The sequence below is a fragment of the Talpa occidentalis genome, unplaced genomic scaffold, assembly GCF_014898055.3.
Source record: "Talpa occidentalis isolate TD23 unplaced genomic scaffold, MPIMG_talOcc4v2.1 talOcc4.14, whole genome shotgun sequence".
Lineage (NCBI taxonomy): Eukaryota > Metazoa > Chordata > Mammalia > Eulipotyphla > Talpidae > Talpa > Talpa occidentalis.
In genome coordinates, this window is record NW_023601433.1 from 75,863,916 (window position 1) to 75,878,766 (window position 14,851).

Below are 14,851 nucleotides of genomic sequence, written 5' to 3' on the forward strand. Positions count from 1 at the left end.
CAGGGAGATCTACTGAAATACACTACTGAGAGGAGCAGCGGGAGAGACAGGAGAGGTCTGCTGCACCATGTGGGTCGGCTCCCTGGCCGGGGATCGAACTCGTGTTGCAGTGGCTGCCAATAGCTTCAGAGTGCTGAGACTTAACCCTTTGTGCCACCAGGGAGGCCCTGATTGCATTTTAAAATGATAATATTTTTGGTGCTACTGCCATACATTAGATATGTTATTAAAATAGATTTCAGGGGGCCTCCCTGGTGGCACAGGGATTAAAGACAGCACTATCAAGCTATCTCCAGCCACTGCAGCACGAGTTTGATCCCTGGCTGGCCAGGGAGCTAACCCACATGGCACAGCAGATCTCTCCTGCATCACCTGCTGCTCCCCTCAGCAGTGTATTTCAGTAGATCTGCTTGTTCTGTTCCCCACTTTCTCTGGCGAATCCTTTCACCCCCAACACCTCTGGCCTATACCCCAGTTCTTGTATGCTTAAATAAATATATCTTAAAACAACAAAAAAATAGATTTCATCTGTTTCTTCTTATCTTCTTATAATTTAGAATGAATTTTAATTGATAAAGTTTACTTTTTGGATTCACAGCAAAGTTGAAAGCAAAGCCTTCTCCCATCTCTCCCCTGGCCCCACCCACACACAGCCTCCTCCACCTTGGCCACCCTCCACTGTCCACTAAAGCAGTGTGTGGGTGTGTGGACACATCGTTATCACCCAAAGTCCATAGCTTACATGAGTGTTCATGCCTGATGCTGTACATCCTCGGGGTTCAGACAGGTGTGTAGGGACATATACTCACCTCTCGTATCATACAGAACAGTTCACCACCCTAGCATTCCTCTGTGCTCTATCCCTTTTACTTTAAAAAAATGTATCTATCCAAACATTTTAAATCCTATGTGAGACTCACCTTTGAGGCTTGCACTATTTCATTGGCATGCACTATTCTAGAGGCATTTTAGAGCTTTTTTAAAAATGAAATTACAAAAATCTAAAAGCAAAAGTGACATGTAGCATGTCTGTGGGAGGGCATTGTCTGCACTTAGAGGCTATGGCAGAAGTCACAAAATAATAATTGATTTGACTGCATAAAAAATCTATAAGATGTGAAATAAGACTGAATTACGGCAATAAGCCAGAAGTTGCTAATGTGAATTTTGGGAAATAAGTAACAAAAATTGACATCTTTATATAGAATGCATGCAAATTGAGAAGAAAAATAGTAAGGCACCAAGAAAGGACAAAGGACTCAAATTATCAATTATTCCACACCAAGTTATCAATCACATCTGGATCAAGTATTCTGATATTACTCAATTATCAGAAAAGAAAATATACATGAGAAATAATGAAGTGGATAAATGCTCAACCTTCAGTTGATCAAAAAAATGTGCATACAAGCAGCAAAAAGTTTTTTTTTCCCTCTGCCAAATCAACAACAAAGGAAACAACACACACACACATAACATTTTTTAAAAAATGATAATATAGTTAGAAATTGGTGAAATAGAGACTTTGATACATTCATCATTGGCAGAATGATAAATTGGCTAAGCCTTTCCAGAAAAGTACTTGAAGAGTACACATTAGGATCCCTCAATTGTTTATCATTTTGTCTAATAAGTCAAATTAGCAGAAAGTGCTTTGGGCTTTAAGTTCTGCACTGTTCATAGGGAAGCTGGAGACAATTTTCATTAAGACTATGATGCTTAATGTGATTGATGAAGAGTTTATGACATGGAAAAAAATGCCATGAAACAATTTAGGAGCTCTATAGGCGCTCATTATAAATGCAGTATGTTTGCAGAATGTCAAACACAATCCATTCAATAAAAGAAGGGCAGTCAAGACAAATTTGCCCCTTAACTTTTCCCAGTCTCTGAACAGTGAGAAAAGTCATATTTTTTAAATGCCACAAGTACCAAGTCACCTCCAAAGAGAAGCCTTTATTTAACTAACCAACAATTTCAAGTGCTTTCTATGGGCCAGACCTTTTGTAAATATTAGCTCAGCATTAGCCAATACCCAGGTAATAGGAATCACATAGGTAACTAAATTCTCTAGAAGCCACATAAAAATGCTTAATTTTAATAAAAATTCTATTTAACATAGCATAACCAACATATTATCATTTCAAGTAATCAATCTGATTAATAAATGAGATTGATTATCGTGAGTTTTTTTTTTTTTTTTGGTACCAAGTCTTTGAAATCTATATTTAATATAGCACATTTCAGTTCCAACTAGCCACCTTTCACATGCTCCATAAGCCACATGTGGTGTTATGAGTTGAATTGAGCCTCCTCCCAATCCATATGCTGACGACCTAATCCCCAGTACCTAAGAATGTGGCCTCACTGGAAAACAGGGTCACGGCAGATGAAATTAGCTAAGTTCATACCAGAGTGGGGTGGGTCCCTAATCAGATATGACTGGTATCTTTATTAAAAGGGGAAATTTGGACACACACACACACACACACACACACACACACACAGAACACCAGATAAAGATGAAGGCAGAGATCAGGGTGATGTTTCTATAAGCCAAGGATTGTCCAGAAGCCAGGGGAGAGGCATGGAACAAACTTCTTCCCCATCACTTTTAGAGGAACCAAGATCAACACCTTGATCTTGAACGTTGAGTGACAAGAGCTGTGAGAGAATAAATGTTGTTTAAGCCACTCAGTTTAGGGCAGTCTGTTCCAGCAGCCCTAGCCAAGTAATTCAGGTGGGCAGTGTTAGATCATTTATTTATTTTTTTAAAAATTTTTTTAAAGATTTGTTTATTTATGCATATAAGCACTGGAGTACAGGCCAGAGGTGTGGGAGGTGAGAAGATTCACCAGAGAGAGAGTGGGGAACAGAACAGGCGGATTAACTGAAATGCACTGCTGAGGGGAGCAGCCGGTGAGACAGGAGATTCTGCTGCACCATGTGGGTAGCTCCCTGGCCAGGGATTGAACTCTGTGCTGCAGTGGCTGCGGATAGCTTCATAGATTGCATCTTAACCGCTTGTGCCACCAGGGAGGCCCTGTGTTAGCTCATTTAATTCCCCGACACATTCTTAGTGGGCGCATTATTATCCACATTCAGGAACCGAGAACGGAAGCTCCGGGAACCCTCAGTTCTCACAGCCGGATAGCAGCAAAGCAGGATGGGAACCCAGGCAGGCTGGCACAGCACCAGGCACTGCCCACGCTGCGTCCTCCTGCCTCCTGAGCTCCAAGGCGTCAGGTCGCCCTCAGGTCCTTGGCTTTCCCACACAGGAAGGCTGACACCCTCCACCCAAGTCTACAGCGCACCTGCCATTTCTTATACATCAGCTACTGCTGGGTGGGCACAGAGGACTTTGCTTTTAACCATTTGGGTGCCAGTGGTTTGGGGGACAGATGAGGCCCTTCTCCCACCTTCTGACACGTGGCTCATTACTTTGGTCCTCACCCCACCCCTCCACACACGCATCCATGAGCTGAGAAGTCCGGTTGTGTCACGGTGTTGTCATCGTGTGTGACCCTGTTCTCACACTTCCCTGCCCACTCACTGTGGTGCCTCACTTTCCAGGCATCACTCAACGGTCACAGGTGCCCCGATGACCATCCTAATGCAAGTCGACAACCTGCCAAGTGAAGGGAACTCTTGGGGTGAACGGCATCTCCTTTATCAGGGATGGGATCCATCTTTGCAGAAGCTGCTGCCAGTTCTGCTCCCATCCTGTGGGTGTTTTGTCCAAATAGATGTTTCCAGATGCCCTTCCAAGTACCTAAGACTTGGGTTGGATTATCCTGTGCAGAGGGCTTGAGAGGGAGAGTCTGCCACAGATGCCCAGGGCTGGGATGGCCTCATTCCTGGAAGGTGGAGATTAGAACCTAGGGCAGCTCCCCTCACCAATTCATAGTGACCTCAGGGACAGGCAGGGCCTGGTGTAGCTACATCCCCCTATTTTCTATTCCCTAGGAAGGAAGGTGGCCATAAGGGCCTGGAGAGATAAGAGTAGGCAAGGGGAATCTAGTCAATTATCCCCCAAAACCTGAAGTTCCCTCGTGATCTGAACTCAATCTTTTGAGTCCCATGTCCACAGCATATCTCTTCTCAGAGGTGGGACCAGAGATGGATTAGCAATCTGGTGCCAATAGAAATTAGAATTCTATCTTTCTTCCCCTATAAAAGTTGGGAGTTCCTGGGCCCTTCAAGCCACAGAGCACCAGGTGAGGCATATGTGGAGTTGATGATTTCTTCTTTCTTCTTCCTTCTACCACAGGACTTTGCACATGATATTCCTTCTGACTTAAACACTTTTCTTTCACATTCTTCTTCTTCACTGCCTAGTTAATGGCTTCTTGCCTCCTCTAATCCCCCAGAAAAATTCTCAAACAGAACCCTATTCCTCTTTTCTAGAGAGTTATTCCTTTTATACATTGCTTGATTAGACTACTTGACTCACCCCTATAACTACCAGCCCCTTGAAGGCCTGTGCTCACCATTGTATGTACTCATGTGTCCATTTTACATACATATGTGGGGACAGTTTCACAGGTTGCTAAAATCCAGAGCCAGGGTTTGAACCTTCATCTGTCTGCACCAGAGACCTGGATCCTTAACCATTACGTGTCCTGGCTCCCTGAAGCTAGAGTGTTCTGGTAGAGGTCTAAGCAAGAGCGCTGCACTAAGGGGTCCTGAACAGTATCAGGAGGAGATGTTATTTGTGCTGGGCCTCTAAGGTAGGAATGGGCAGAGGTCATTCTAGGTGGAGGTGACAGCCTGAAGCACCTCAGAGGTAAGAGGGAAAAGAGATGCTGAGGACAGGGGACCCAAAAAGATTGAGGTCAGGAAATGAAGGAACTTCAGGCAGTGCTGGAGATTTCAGGCCACACCCTCTCAGTATCTGGAAGTCATTGGAAATTTTAGAGGAAGAGGTCACTGTGATCCCACCAGTCCCAGGAAGATAACCTTGGCCCGTGTGAAGAATGACTTCATATCAGACGATCAGAGCAGGGAAACTGGTCAGGAGACTATTGCATAAATTCACAGAGGATGTGGGAAAGGACTGCGGAGGAGCACAATGAGCAAGGACCCGTCAGAGGCCTCACCTTTGTTCCAAATCAGGGCTGTGCTGGCAGACTTGCTTGGGAAGAGTAAGGGCCGGAAGGTGCTGGGTGCCTGGTCTGTGGGAGTTATACTCTACCTGTAAATCACAAATGCTTTACAGATGATAGTTTCCAGAGCATTTCAAATACCTTGAACAGCACATGCAGATATCCAGTGATTCAAAAAATTATTACTACAATTTTACTTAAGCTTATTCTAAACAGTGAATTTATTATTTCTATACTTGCTGTCATACCTTCCTGGAGCCACAGGGTTACAACTTTGTACTTTGATCTCTGCCTTGATTTTCAATGTTAGATTTTTACTATTTTGTGAGAGGTGTAACTACTAACTGCACGTGATTATTGAGTCCTTAAATGTTACTGTTGGACTGAAGAACTGAATTTTCCTTTTCTGTTTTTTAAATTTAAATAGTAGCCAATGACCACTGCGTTGGACAGCACAGTCTTGGGACACACTATTGACATTGTCATTCTTGGTTTTTGTGAGTGTGGGCTCTTGTGCCATCCCAGGCATCAATGCAGGAGTTACCCCAGGACCACCCGGCAAAAGAAGCGATTACCCACTTTGCTGGGTCCCCATCACAGACCTTCCTTGAAGCAACAGTGCAGATTCTTGACCGGTTGTTGGGGGCAGGGGAGTAATTTTACTCTCTGCAGGCCAGAAAAATCCCATTTAGGACTCTGGAAAGTTCCTTCCAGAAACTTCCTTCCCATGGATTAGATGATAGTTCACTTTTAAGAATATGCTGGACTTTCATTTAGCATAGAATAAAAGTTCATAAATGCATGACTTTTTAAAAGAATGGAGATGTCATTTACATACCATAAATTCCATCCTGTCAAAGTGTACAATTCAGTGGTATTCAGTGTCTTCACAGTGTTACACAATGATTATCACCATTCAGTTCCAGAACTTGTGTCATCACTCCCTAAGGAAATCCTGCCCCACTAGCAGTCACGCTGGGTTCTGCCTCCCTCCAGCCCTTGGCAGCCACTTATCTGCTTTCTGTCTCGAAGAATTTGCTTATTTGGGACATTTTATACCAATGAATTTGTACTATATGTGGCTTTTGGATCTGACTTTCTTTAATTTAGTATAATATTCTTGTGGCCATTCTTAATTTTTTTAATTAAAAAAATACTATTTTTTTAATTTTAGATTCTTTACCATCTGGGTTGAGCAGAAAGCAAAAGGGGCCCTGGCTGCCTGTGGTGCCCAGGCCTGCTGAGGATCTCCTTGCCCTGCTCAGAGCCCCCAGAACTGACTCCCCCAGCTACGTCCCAGAGGAGAGGGCCAGGTGGTTTGGAAGTCCAAGGGCAGGTACTGAGGGGGAGGAGAGGGAATCAGAGGACTCATGGGAGATGTGCAGGGTGGGAGTATTGATGGGGAGGGACATCCACAGAGACCCTGGCAGGCCTGGGACAAGGCCCTGCTGTGACCTCCCAGCCCAGAGATGGGGATACCTGGGTGCTGAACTCAACTGGACACAGCCTGAGAGGCTGAGGGTTTGATGGCATTCCTGCAGACAGGACTAAGCTGCTAGTCCTGCAGACATTCCTGCAAACAGGGCCTATGGGACCCCACAGGGGAGAGGACCCCCACCCTTACCCCCCACCAAACAAGGGAGGTACAGGGACCCAGGGGTGAGGACCGCCCCCCCCACAGCCCCTGCTGTGGTCACCTCACCTCCTTGGACCTAGCCCCTCAAAATAAAAAATAGTCATGATTTTCTCTACCTTTTTCCCCAGCTGCAAGGGAAAGACAGGAAGTGAGCCCCTCTGAGAGTTAGTGGCCCCTGTGCCCCACCCAAGGTGGGGCTAGGCCTGAGCCCAGGGCCCTGGCCTGGCCTATCCTGGCTCTCCCTGGCACAGAGGTTTTATGCCAGGGACCAGGTGTGAGAGGTGCCATCGCAACAGACGTCACCCCTTCCTCTGTCCATGAGCGGGGCAAGTCGGCGTTCCCCAGTTTCCTCCAGCGGCCAGTGGGACTGAAATACCCATCTCCCTCTCCCTCTCCCAAATGAGGCCACGGAGGGGTCGTGGCCCTCTGTGGGCCAGGACAGTGGATTGTGCAGGACTCTGGCCAGTCAGGCGGGTGAGTGCTGTCCCTGGTCTCTCTGAGCCTGTGCTCCCTCTGGAGCCAGGAGGCGCAAAGGAGCTGGGAAGGCTGTTTCTGGGGGTGGTTTCTGGGGCAGGCTTGGAGGGGGTAGGCTGTGGGAGTTGGGCAGGGAGGGGCCAGGCACCCTCACCTCCTGGCTCTGCTGTTCCCATTCCCACAGGAGCAGCTCATTTTTTTTTTAAATAAATTTTATTTTTATATTCCCCATACAATTGCAACCCCCTTATTTTGACCCCAATCCCTCCCCTCCCCGCCTCCCACCCCCCCATAGAGTGTCTCTGGTTCATAGTTTTTTGTTGATTTTGATTTTCACTTTCTCATAGTTATTCGTTTTCCTGGTCCCTTATTTAAGTTTTCTAGATTCCTGCTATGAGTGAGACCATCCGGCATTTTTCTTTTTCTTTCTGGCTTATTTCGCTGAGCATGATCCCTTCCAGCGCCATCCATGTTGCTGCAAATTGCATGTGTTTATCTTGTTTGAATGCTGAGTAATATTCCATGGTGTAGATGTACCACATCTTCTTGATCCAGTCATCTATTTTTGGGCATTTGGGTTGTTTCCAAAGCTTAGTTAGAGCAGCTCATTTTTATCCCATTTTCCTAGAGGGAGAAAGGAACTGCTGTGATTTGGCCCAGAGTTTGCGTTCCCTGGGCGCTGGTGGGCTCTTTCTACTCAGACATCCCCTCTCCTAGGAGCTGGCGAGACCTTCAGGCCAGAGGGTCTCCTGGTGGTGTCAATGTACTGTGGAGCCCAGTGACCCAGGCGCTCCCAGCCTGCCTTTATTTCTGGGAGAACATCCAGGATGGACTGTCTGTCCTGCCCAGCCCAGATGACTATTTCCTCCTATGCTGGCTCCAGGTGAGGATAGAGAGGGAGTGAGATGAAGGTTAAGAGTACAAAAGAGGAGTGTACTATGTGCCTGTTGCTTTGTGACAAAGGACTGTAAACACAGCCTTTTAAAATAACCATAAACATTTATTATGGTCAGGAATTTTAGAGTGACTTAGTTGTCTGGTTCTGATGAGGGTCTCTGGTTCTGATTAGAGTCTCTCATGAGATTAAAGTCAAGATGTCAGGGCCTCCCCGGTGGCGCAGCAGTTGAGCGCTGGGTTGTGAAGCTGCCCGCGGCCTCTGCGGCGCGGGTTTGATCCCCGGCTGCTTCCCGGCCACCGGTGGAGGGTCCCGCATGGCGCGCAGACCTCTCCTGCCGCCCGCTGCTCCCCTCAGCAGTGTGCTTCGGTCCTTCTGCCTGCTCTGCTCCCCGCTCTGGCTCTGGTGAATTCTCTCACCCTCCCGTGCTTCTGACTGTACCCAGTGCTTGTATGTATAAATACAGTGCTTGTATGTATAAATACATAATAAATAAATCTTAAAAAAAAAATAAATAAAGTCAAGATGTCAGCCAGGGCTGCCCTCATCGGAAGACTTGGGGTGTTGGAGAATCTGTTCCCAAGATGTCTTTTTTTTTTTAAGATTTATTTATTTATGCATACAGGCCAGAGATAGAGGGAGGGAAGAGGATTCACCAGAGACAGAGTGGGGAACAGAACAAGCAGATCTACTGAAGTACACTGCTGAGGGGAGCAGCGGGCGAGACAGGAGAGGTCTGCTGTGCCATGTGGGTAGCTCCCTGGCTGGGGATCGAACTCGTGCTGCAGAGGCTGCGGATAGCTTCAAAGTGCTGTGCTTAACCCCTTGCACCACGAGGGAGGCCCCCAAGATATCCTATGTATCTGGCAAGTCCTGGCTGTTGGCAGGAGGCCTCAGTTCCTCCTATAGGGACCGACACAGAGGACACTTGAGTGTCCTCACACCATGTTGGTTTCCCCAGAGCAAGCAACCAAGAGAGCCAAGAGGGAGCGGCAGTCTTCATGAGCAAGCCCTGTCAGTCATATCCCATCATTCCTGTACTATGCTATTAGTTACACTAGTCAGCCTCATGGGAGAGAACCGATTAAGGGCATGAACATGAGGTGAGGGTCACTGTTGGGATCTTGGAGGTGGCTGTCGCAAGGAGTAATGCTAATAACTATCTCTGAAACATTATTCTGTACCAGACACTGGGTTGTTTACATTTCAGTGGACAACGGACCCCATCTATGACAGGGTCCCTCTAAGCTCGCCCATACAGCGTCGGTGCAGAACAGGCTACACCATCTAGGTTGGTATAATTCCACTCTAGACCATCACACAGGGAAATTGCCTAACAGGACATTTCTCAGAACATATCCCTGTCACTAAGTGACACATGATTGTAGTCTTGTCTTTCTCACAATCTCTTTTTTTTCTGGCACAATGGCCATGAGGCGGGTGCTATTGCCAGTATCATTTTGCCTTGGAGGAAACTGGCTCAGAAAGCCAGTGGCTTAGACCACCTGCCTGAGGTCACTCAGCAAGTGGCAAAGCCAGGCCAGCATTTAACATCTTCCCAGAGAAAGAGTTTGGGGACAAGGGCAGGGAAGAGATGTGCTCTTGAGAGAAATGATGGAATCCCAGGAATTCAAATGCAGACAGGAGACCCCTTCTCCCAGGCCCTGAGAATGTGGTTGGCATCCCCACACTCAGATTTGTTCAAAAGAGGGTAAGGTTGGAATTGGTTTTGGTGGCTGTGAGGAACCCCCCCCCCATAAAACCATGTGGATTAGTAGGCTTGCCCCAACTAGTGCAGAGCACACCGGAGTCACACCCCTAGATGTACTTACTATGTGACAAACAGCCTTTGTAAGCCTGTGTGGACAACTTGCCTCTGAGTGTGGTGTGTGGTTATGTAAGTTATGACACTTTAGCTCAAGGTCTCATTCAGGCACTTCCCTCCCCTAGGAAGCCTGTCCAATGCCACCATTCAGTAGGGAATCCCGACTGGAGGCCCAAAGACCTGGGTCCAGTCCTACCTGTGCTCGGACTAGCAGGCTGGAACCTGGGGCAGGTGACCTCCTCCTGTCAGGATTTCATTTCCTCATCTATTTATGAGAAAACTAGGCTCTCCCCTGCTCACCTTTCAGGGTTATCAGAGTCAAAAAAAGTCCATGTAGGGACAGGTAAGTCATGGGGCCGTGGGAAGTGAAGCTCTCAGTTCCCACCAGCCGAGGGCACTCACAGAAGTGCTGAAGAAGGGCCTCCCTCCCCGGTGGCGCAGCAGGTTGAGTGCAGCGCTGTGAAGCTGTTCGTAGCCTCTGCAGCATGGGTTTGATTCCCCACCGGCCACGGAGATAACCACATGGTGTGGCAGACCTCTCCTGTCTCCCCTCAGCAGTGTTTTCAGTCTGTCTGCCTGTTCTGCTCCCTGCTCTGTCTCTGGTGAATCCTCTCACCCTCCTGTGCCTCTGGCCTGTACCCCAGTTCTTGTATAAAAAATAAATAAATCTTTAAAAAAAAAAAAAGAAGTGCTGATGAAGCAGGTGGGAAGGGGAATGAGCTGAAGGACCACGCTGGCTCCAGGGGCGCCAGGGAATGGCCAGGGCAGCTGGACAGCTGACTTCAGAGCAAGGGACTGCATTGCCTGCCGGCAGGGATGGCTAAGGAGGACCTGACCCCTTGGTGATTTCCTGACTATAACATGTTTACCATGGGAAATCTTGAAAGTATAGAAAAATAAAAATATTAAAAGTGTCACACATATCACCTGTAAGTAATTATTATATGTAAACTTACATATAATTTTTTTGACACAAGAGTTCATACACGCTGTTCTACTGTAGTCACTGATGATTTGGGAATATTTCTCCAAGTCATTCGACTTCTCCAGTGTAGTTGTAAGGCCTCAGCATATTGGGGTGGGGGGGAGCGACTCATGTGGTTGATTTAAAAGCACCCCTCTTGGCCGCTCTTTCTCGTTTGGACATAGCTGGTCCCTTCTGTTATGAGAAGCTGGTGGATTTTAGATCTGATGATTAAAGAGTGGCTGACAGTTGTAAAGAACTCTGTTGTTAACTTATTTTTTTTTTTAAGATTTTTTAATTAATTTATTTATACAAGCACTGGGTACAGTCAGAAGTGCAGGAGGGTAGGAGAATTCACCAGAGCCAGAGCCGAGAACAGAACAGGCAGACTGATAAAACACACTGCTGAAGGGAGCAGCAGGCACAGCAGGAGAGGTCTGTTGTGCCATGTAGGACCCTTGCTGGCGGCCAGGGATCGAACCAGCACTGCAGAGGCTGCGGGCAGCTTCACAGCCCAGCGCTCAACCGCTGTGCCACCAGGGGAGGCCCCTGTTGTTATCTTTATTAAAAAAAAATTTTTTTTAACTATTCAAGTCACATCTGAACAAAAGCTCAATATTATCAATAACTTTGAAACATCTTGAAAGTAACCATTGTCACCAGCTTCTATCTTGCAGACTGTTTTCAATGCATTTCCACATATACACAGAAATATATATAACTATATATTAAAATATATAAAATACTATAAAATAGAAACACCTAGAATATAAGATTTAATATGTCATATTATTTTGTAACTCACGCTTTTCTTTACACAATGTATATGACTCAGATATCTACCCATTTGAGAATGTTTTATTCCACCTTGTCCTTTTTCATGCTTGCACAATATTTCACAGAATGGAAGAGCTGACATATATTTAACCAGTCTTCTAGGGCTGGACATTTTAGGTTCCAATTTTTTGTTATCACAAACACTTAATGGGGAAAACTAGCAAATGTTTCTTTGCACAAATGTGTGAGTGTTTCCTCTGGTGAATCTCACGAGGTGGGGATACTGGCTTGTGAGCAGTCTTAATTGAGAGACAAGGAAACTGCGCCCTGAAAAAGAAGGGGCTACCTCAAAGTCACACAGTCGAGTGGTGAGAGTGTTCAGATCTGACCTTTTGAGTTATCTTCATTATGTAATTTAAATCATTCATGATCCAAACCAGGGGTTTTCAAAGTGTGGTCTAGGAACCCCTAAGTGTTGCCAAGATCCTTTAAGAGGACCCTTGAGGTCTAAACTATTTTCATAACACTCAGATGTTATTTGCCTTTTCCTCAACCTCTCATGAGCGTACACTGGAGTATTATAGGGGCTACATCATCACTCTGAAGCTAAAGAAATGTGTGCTTGCGTATTCTTGTGTTTTAAAAATTCTCAATCTTAATTTCAAATACAGTAAATATTGACAAGTATAATCTAAACGAACCAAAATTCATAGGCATCTTTGAAACAATTCCCAGTCCCATGATTCCACCAGATCATGAGGATCTGATTTCTATTTTTTTTTTAAGATTTATTTGTTTATTTATTTATACAAGCACTGGGTACAGTCAGAAGCGCAGGAGGGTGAGAGAATTCACCAGAGCCAGAGCAGGGAGCAGAGCAGGCAGAAGGACCGAAGTACACTGCTGAGGGGAGCAGCGGGCAGCAGGAGAGGTCTGCTCGCCATGTGGGACCCTCCTCCTGTGGCCGGGGAGCATCCGGGGATCGAACCGGTGCCGCAGAGGTTGTGGGCAACTTCGCAACCCAGCGCTCAACCGCTGCGCCACCGGGGAGGCCCAGGATCTGATTTCTTAATGATTTTCCTGGAGCAATAAGAAAAGGACCCCAGGCACAGCTGGGGCCCCCAAAGCTCTGGTGAAGGCAGTGGACGTTGCAGGGACGCATGTGCTGTGCTGTTGTTCTTCCCTAGCTTTCTCCTGGGTGTTGGTTTCTCTCACCACTCGCCACCACCACCAAGGCCCGCCTAGGGGCACACCCACTGTGTGGACCCATGGAATCAAATGGTTTGTCCCCAAGTCCCCCGGGCTCAGATACCTTGGTTCTTACCTGAGCCTCACTGTGGTTCCCCTAGTCAGGAACAGGGACCTCCAAGTAAGAGGAGGCAAAGTCATGAGGGAGGGTGAGGTACACCCTCTCTCCCTAGGTACCCAGAGCAAGTCTCTAGGATTCCACAACCACAGCCTGTCCCCGCACTGAGTTCAGAGCTTTGGCCTACAGAAATCCAAGGACAGGGGCCTCTTTGGTGGCACAAGGGGTTAAGCACTGCACTATGAAGCAATACACAGCCTCTGTAGCATGAGTTCAATCCCAGACCGGCCAGGGAGCAACCCACATGGTGCAGCAGTCCTCTCCTGTCATGCCCTCTGCTCCCTCAGCAGTGTATTTCAGTCAGTCTGACTGTTCTGTTTCCCACTCTGTCTCTGGTGAATCCTCTCCCCTCCCGCATCTCTGGCCTATACCCCAGCTCTTGTATGCATAAATAAATAAATCTTAAGAAAAAAAAAAAAAAAAGAAATCCGAGGACATACTACAAAAGGGCCTGGCGGACAACTCAATCCATAGTCTGGCCCTGGGTGAGCAGAACTGAGATGGGGGAGCAGGGAGGCCCTAAACGAGCTTGGGCACTGGACTATCAGGGGATACTCAGAGGAGGAGTTGGTGCTGGCTCACTGAATACCGCATGTCGGGCCTGCAAAGGGAAGGGAGCCTCCCCAAGCCTCTTTCCTGAAAGCTGAGTAGGCAAAATACGTGTTCTTTCTCCTTGGGTGGTTAAATGTCAAAACAGTTTGGGTAACAGCTGCTATGAAGCCACAGAGGTATGTGGCTTCATGATTTCTCCCAAAGGTGGTGACACCAGGGCTTGGAGCAGAGGTCAGGCTGTGGCCTCCAGCTGCAGGTGGGAGGTAGTTGGGGCCCAGGTGAGGGGGAGATGCCTGACCCAGGGCAAGGCGAGGGCAGGGGGAGTGTCTTTGTGTCCTGAGGCTGCCATAACAAAGCACCACACACTGGGTGACCATTTCTTATTGTCTTACAGCTCTGGAGGCCAGAAGTCTGAGGTCAAGGTGTCAGCAGACCCGAGGCCCTCTGAAATGCTGAAAGAATCCTTCCCTGCCTCTTTCTAGGACCTGGAGGCGGCCTTGAGCCTTGGCATTCCTTAGCTGCATGGAGCCAATCTTCCCAATCTTCATGTGGGTTGGCCTGTGTGTCTCTGTCCTCACATGGCATTTCTACCTGTCGTAAAGACACCAGCCATGCGGATTAAGGCCCACCCTGCAGATAATTATCTTAACTGATGACAACACAAAGAGCCTATTTCCAAAAAAGTTCCCAGTCATAGGAAACTGACTTCAACTTGTCTCTTGGGGGTCACAGCTCAACCCATAACAGAGAGGAACATTTAGTTCCACTGAATTTTTTCCATCCTACTTTCATGCATCAGGACTACCGATGCTTGGTCACCAAAAGACCCCCCCCCCCCAGCCTACACCCAACCAGGTGTCAGCACTGCCAAGGCCAGAGGTAGCACTAAGACGCCCTCTGCTGCCCAGGTGTAGCAAGAGCAGGCCACAGGCCTTGCAGACCTCATTCTTTCCAGCCACGGAGGAGACCTCAGTCCTGAAGCTGAGGTGGCCCATTGCAATGGCGCTGAAGACCTGCAGGCTGTGAGCACCAGCCTTGGCACTGACCCACCCTGGTGGCATCCTGCCTGACTGGGTGGCCCTGGGCTGGTTGCTCAGCCTCTCTGTGTCTCTGCCACCCCCTTGTTGAAGTGTATGCGTTCCCAAAAGGCACAGGGCTGGGCAGAGTGGTTTCTCAGTACTGGTAACCACTTAGTTTTAAAATATTAATGATGTTAAGAAATGAGTTAATAACTGTAATAGTCTTGAAACAAACCAG